Source organism: Cucurbita moschata, unplaced genomic scaffold (genome assembly GCF_002738365.1).
Source record: "Cucurbita moschata cultivar Rifu unplaced genomic scaffold, Cmos_1.0 Cmo_Scf00002, whole genome shotgun sequence".
NCBI classification, from domain to species: domain Eukaryota; kingdom Viridiplantae; phylum Streptophyta; class Magnoliopsida; order Cucurbitales; family Cucurbitaceae; genus Cucurbita; species Cucurbita moschata.
In genome coordinates this window covers 377,330-384,272 of record NW_019268518.1, presented here as the reverse complement: position 1 = coordinate 384,272, position 6,943 = coordinate 377,330, and positions in this window count along the sequence as shown.

Below are 6,943 nucleotides of genomic sequence, written 5' to 3'. Positions count from 1 at the left end.
AAAAAAAAAAAAAAAAAAAAAAAAAAAAAAAAAAAAAAAAAAAACTTGTTGAAAGCTCGATGATTAAGAACCATGAAGTGAGAAAGAGCAGAATTTGAACTTATTGATGATTGTTTACCCATTACACAATTTTTACTAGGAGAGGAGAATTGAGCTGTGGTAAACCATCTACCATCTTCTTTTGCTCAAGAGTCTTCCATATCTATAGTGTTAAAGTTGTTAAATATATTTTGTGATTGTATTGAAACAAGTAGATGCTACAGGCCGAGATATAGCATGCAGTACGAACATTCGATTCAAATGAATCTTTGTCTCCCTGATTAAGCCTGTCAGGATGAAACACCTCGCACGTTCCATTTTGAAACAAAATGGTAAGCCCCTTTGATTGCAATTTCCCAATACTCAACAAATTGTTCTTCAGCTCTGGTACATAGGTATGATTCCATTAACTTGCAGCCGTACATTACTCTTTCCTGTTACAACCATGCTTAAGTTGTTGCCCAACTTCAAGCAATCTCTAAAACTTCCATCAAAATCTAAAAAAATATTTCTTCTTCCCACACATATGATTACTACATCCCGAGTCAAGGAACCACATATATTCTCTATTGGCCTTATTCATATTCACGTAAGCCGTCAACAGCATATCTTCTTGAGTCTCTGCATTGTTTGCCTCTTTCTCCTTGCTTTGAGATTCCCATTGAAAATGTCCTAGCTTGTGACAATTATAGCACTCCACTGTGGCCGTGTTGAAGGTTTGTCTGCCTCGTCCCCTTCCTCTGCCTCTAAAACTTCCACGACCATGACCCCTTCCTCTAGATTGTTCACCATGAGTGATGGTCTTCTTCAACATGAGAACTCATGCGTTGTTCATGTACAAGCAGGCTGCTTTGCAACTCATTAATGGTTAAGATGGTTGTATCCTTGGACTCCTCAATGGAACACACAATATAATCAAACTTGGGGGTCATAGATCTCAGAATCTTTCCAACTACTTCAACATCTTCTTTGTTCTCACCATTTAGTTTCATCTTGTTGGCTATGCTAAGGGTCCAAGCAAAATACTCATTCACAGATTCTCCTACCTTCATGTGCAGCATTTCAAACTCCTTCCGAAGAGATTGCAAATGTGCACGCTTTACCCGTGTCAAACCTTGATATTTCTACTTCATAGATTCCCATATGTTTTTTTTTTTTTGTTGTATCCTTGTTGAGGGTTGTCTCCAAGATCGAACGATCTAATGCTTGAAATAGATAATTCTTTGCTTTCAAATCTTTCAATTTATGATCTTCAATGTGCTTCTTCTGGGTATCTGTTAAAACGATGTGTCCTATTGATGCAGTAATCCCATTCTCCATCAAATCCAGTACTAAAAAAGTTTTTCATGAGCATTACTAAATGATCATAGTACCCATCCAATTTCAGTACTAAAACAACCTTTCCCCACTTCTCTCCACTAACCTCTCATCCCTCCCCACAATTATCTCTCTTCATTTGGTCCTTGTTGCCTCTCTTCATTTTGTCCTTACACTAGAAAGTGATAGGTACGGCAAAAAAGAAATAGAAAAACAAAAATGGTGAGATTTAGTTAAGGGAAAAAAAATGAGAATGACCTTTACTTAGTTGAGATTCACCCTAGATTTAGGTGAAGATAGATCTGATTAATAACGTATATATTAAATCTTCATTTTCTTTTATCCTATTTTTTTTAGAAATGACCGCCAATTATAGTTAGATCTTCATTGAATTATTATAATGGTTTAGCTTTGAGTTAGAAACTAAATGTCAATCATTTATACAAATGCTAGTAAATCACATCAGATTAATAATATTAGATTAAATGTATAGCCAAATTAATAGATAAAAAATAGAATGACCAATAAAATTTGTGAACAAGAACACTGAGATAAGGAAAGGTTTGGAAACGGAGATCGACTGGAAATTTGGAATGCATGAGAACTGAATTAAAAGGTAAGCGATACAAAAAAAAAAAGAATAAGGAATTAAAAGCTACAAACTAAATATAGAGAAAAAGGTAAATATAGGGTAAATCTAGAGAAATACAGAGGGTAGTAAAACCCAGAATAACTTGAAATAGTTGTATTACTTTTTTTATACAACAGTAACCATGGAAAATAAGATTTTTAATAAAAATATGATTATAGATATATAACATTTCAAGACTTTTAACAATGGATCCATGTAAATTAGAGAAATAATTTTGTAGAGTTCAAACTTGAAACTGATGTCATGGGCTCACGTAGGTTGACTTGGATTTCAAAGGACAGAATCGAACTTTCATTAAAGATATATTCGTGACAATGACTTAAGCTATCTAGGTAAGTAGCCTTACAATCGACATGGTTATATTTGATGTTGACACGTGCCTGTGGTTCTGCACGTGTCATATATACTGATATGTGTGAATTATCTGTGAATCGGTATGCTTATATTATGTTTATGTTATATTATAATATGTGAATTGTATGATAATAATTGTGGTACGATGTGTTCAAGGATATGTTTGAGATAGGATACGAGAAGGATGCATAAAACAAAATGTAATGATAGTAGTAAGATTTATTCATGAAACGTTAAGGTTAGGTTACGTACCAGAGTGCTATGGATAGAAGAGATTGTTGAAAGAATATGGTTAGGATATGGGTAGAAAGGGGTAGGTTTGTGATAGATTGATAGAACGATAGCGTTAGGATACGTTCCTGTGATGATATGACTAAGGTACGTTCATGTAACGATATGACTATGATAGGTGTAAGAACGTTAAGGCTATGATAAGTTAGGGAACAATATGACCACGAAGTGTTTACGATACTCAATGTTTATGATACGATATATTATGATGTGATAAGTCATGTTTAGATTGTTTTGTGTGACCATTGAGGTAATTGTTGTATGAATTCCACGTTATGAAATGACATGTTAAAAGCATGGAGCATTATGTTATGTTTTCTAAATTGTATATATACAACATGTTATGAATGACATGATATCACGACAAATGAAATGAAATGTAACCCCGTTAAGATTATGTATGATACGTAGACTAAAAATGAAAAATGACATGTTAAGCATGAAAGATGATAGCGGGGTTATATTCATTAATGATAAAAGTAGAAATATTGGGGATCTCATGCATTATGTGTGCTCATGCATTTGGAGGATACCCCTATTCCAAAACAAGGGTATGGACGCGTACATCCCATGGCAGGACAACGATCGTTATGTTTTGCATAGCGCTGCCGTGACGGTTACTAGTTCTAACGGGTGTCCAGCCTAAGGAGCTCCCAAAGTATGCTCGCCCGACAAGGAAAGTGGACCAGCAGTGTGCGAACTGGCTGGTGAGCCCGTACTCGCACGTATGGGCTGTGTGTAGAGTATATGGTACACGTCCAAATTTACCGGTTAGAACAGCACCGTAGGAAGACAGATTGAAAGATAGGTCTCATCATCTCATTTGCATGTGATTGTTGCATTTAACCCCAATAGTGGGGTTACTTACTGAGTATTGCTACTACTTTTTTAGGTTAAGGCAAGGCATTCCTGTATAGCTGATGACGGCATCGCAACTCGAGACCATGGCACATGCATAGGATAGTGGTATTTATTTTCTTAGACTTAAGCTAGAATACGATGCTTTAAACTTAAACGCTTATTTATTTTATTTCGGGTCTTTTGTTGTATCGTTTTAAAGATGTTTTCGAAACACGTAAGTCCATGGTTGTGTTTTAAGATAAAAGTTATGTTTTATGGAATTTAAATGAAGTCTTCCGTATTCAATATTTATGGTACGTATACAGTAGCGACTTTAAATTGAGCAGAAAATTTCGGGTCGTTACAGTGGTCTTCACAAGAAATCCTCCTTGAAAGGGTAAGAATTAAATGGGATAGGTTAGATATGACAAACTCGGGTAACTCTTAGATTGTAACTTTATGGTTTTTCTTGAGCTTTTTAATGGCAATTTTGTATGGGGAAGTGGGATTTAGAAATTTTCTGTAATAGCCCAAAAAATAAATAAAGAAATAAAGAAATAAAAATAAATAGTTAAAATAATAATAATTAATAAATAAATAAATGAAGAAGGAAAAAAAAAAAAAAAACAATATTTCCCCACTTCTCTCCACCAACCTCTCATCCCTTCCCACACTTATCTCCTAAAATATCAGTGTTGTAATATACTAAATTTATGTGTTTGAATGTAGAGTTGGTTTGCTCATTTGCCATTGTAGAGCCTGTATTTATATACATATTTTATTTGACAAATATGGTGACTCAATAAGTTTTATATCTTCATTGGAAAGTAGCCAATTATGGTACGTAACTTCAAACCCCAATGGAATATAACTAATCTTTTCATGGAATGACCTTAACTACCTCGACTAGAGTAGTATGTATTGTTATATAAATTACAACTATTAAAGATTCTGACATCCGAGTAAAGGAGTAAATGAATGAATCGAGATTATGTTCGGATGAAAATAATCTTAAAGATAGGATGCTAAGAAAAGTTTTAAAAAAATTAAAAGTTACTATGCATTCCAATGTATAGTGTGTTTTGTTTGTAAAAATTCTATCTCTTCAAAATTTTCTTAAAATGCATGTAAGTTAGTACAAAATATGTTGGAATGATTCGTGTTGATCCAAGGGAAAAATCTTCACTCTTACAATCGAAGAATAAGTAACATGACTATATGGCAGGAAATATTGGGATCTTTAAGTGCCAAATCCGAAAGAGTCATCCTCATTGTATAAATTCTCTCACACTCCTCTATTTTCTTTTTGTTATTCTCAAGAAGGCCCCTGGATTGTATCTATCTCAAATCTCCACTATTCTTTCTCATTTCAGTTTCATCTTATCTTATTGACCCAATATCTTTTTTTATTGTTATAGCCTTCTACAATAGATTTGTGGGTATTGGCCCGGAAGTGTAAAAGTACCGAAAGCACCAAACGCCAACCATTATTGAAAGCCATGAGAAATTCAGTAGGCTCCTTCCCTTTTCATGGCTACTAGTCTTTTGTTGCTGATATTAAAGTTTTGTATCAGAAACTCATTTGGTCGAATCTTGCGCCAGGTTTCCTTCATTCATCACTTCGTTTCTATTAGAAATTTTCTTCTTTACGATCTTTCTTAGGGTTTTGTTGGATGTTGCTCAACTAGGTTTATTGTAACGACCCTAATATTTTACCTATTTAATCTGAGGTCATCACTAAAATGCGGAGTATATATTAAATGGGCTCTATTCATAAATGCGACTTACTCTCGCCTTTTATTACCTCGTGACAGAGAAAACGATTACAAGGAAAAAGAAAAGAACATTATTGAAATAAATGAAAAGTAACAAAACCAAAATGAATGTTTTATTCTACCCTATGGTTTACTATGCAAACATATTTCAACCTATACTAACCTATACTAATGATGCAAACCGAATTCAGACTAGACTACGAAATGGAATAAACAAACAACTACCCTATGCATGTGCCACGGTCCCGAGGTGTACGATGCTGCCGTCATTGTCACATGGGTGCCTTGCCCTTATCTGCAAAAGTAAAGTAGCACTAGGCTTGAGTATTTCTAGAATACTCAGTAAGTGACCCCCTATCGGGGTTATGCGACAATCAAATGCAATGCAATGATGGGACCTATCATTTCGTTTCGTTTCGTTTCGTTTTTCCTACGGTGCAATCCTAACGGGTAATCGTTGACGTGTACCATATACTCTACACACAGCCCATATGTGCGAGTGTGGGCTCACCAGCTAGTTCGCACACCGCTGGGCCAGTATCCTTATCCGGTGGACATACTCTGGGAGCCCCTTATGCCGGGACCCGTTAAAACTAGAACCGTCACGGCAGCGCTATGCAAAGCATAACGATCGTTGTTCTACCATTGATGTACGCGTCCGTACCCTCGTGATGGGATAGGGGTATCCCCCCAAAATGTACTATAGGGGGATACGACTAGTTGTCAACTTCTCCCTACCCAAGGTTATATAGTGTAAGCCGTTGTTATTTTTCTCTTGCTTGCTTATAGAACGTCTCTTTTAAAAATCTCTCTTTCGAAAATCTCTCTCTGCCCTCATTTTCTAAAACCTTCTCTTAAAACCGAGGCCGAAGACTCGACCATACGTCGCTTAGCCATAGGTGACGCAAGAAGGAATTGGCTTAGCTCACTTGTCTTGGAAAGTGACTGTCGCACAATCGCAAGTCCGCTGCCATTAAAAGTGCGAATGTGACATTCGGTGCCTGTCACGCCACCCTCCGCCTCTCGCCGGCCAACCTCTTTTTTTTTTTTTTTTCTTTTTCTTCTCTGTCCTCTGAAATCCGTAACACAGTCCCCTTTTCCGATTTTTATATCTTTCAATCCGTTGATCGAATCGATATGATTTCTTCGGCAAAGTTCTAGATCGTGTTAGGGGCTATGTCCTAGTTTTTTTTTTTTTTTTTTTTATAATTTTTGCTTGACTACCGGACGAGTTAAGAGCGTTGGAAGTTTGCTCACCGTTCTCGAACAATTCTCGGATCTCCGCCTTCGGATTGAGGTCTTGGCCAAAATTCTTCACAGATCGTGCGTAGAGTCGTTCCTTGGTGAATATTTCAGCATTTTAGGACTCGATTCACATAGGAAAAACTCACATCTGAGAAATGTCGTTTAGAACCTTACCTCGCGAAATGTTCTTGGGTCTTGACGGAGCGACAGCCTCGATAACCTCTCAATCCTTGTACAAGTCTCGTCTGAAGGTGGATTCCGAAAGTGGTCCGTTAAACTTCACCGCTGACTCCTCTCAAATTTCTCTCTAACTCTCTTTTTCTTTTGTAGGGGATGTGACCGAGTTCTCCTTGGACCCCTATTAAGGCTGGAGGGGCAAAATGACATTTTTGCCCCTTAGTTGACTTAGCCCCCCCCCCCCCCCCCCCCC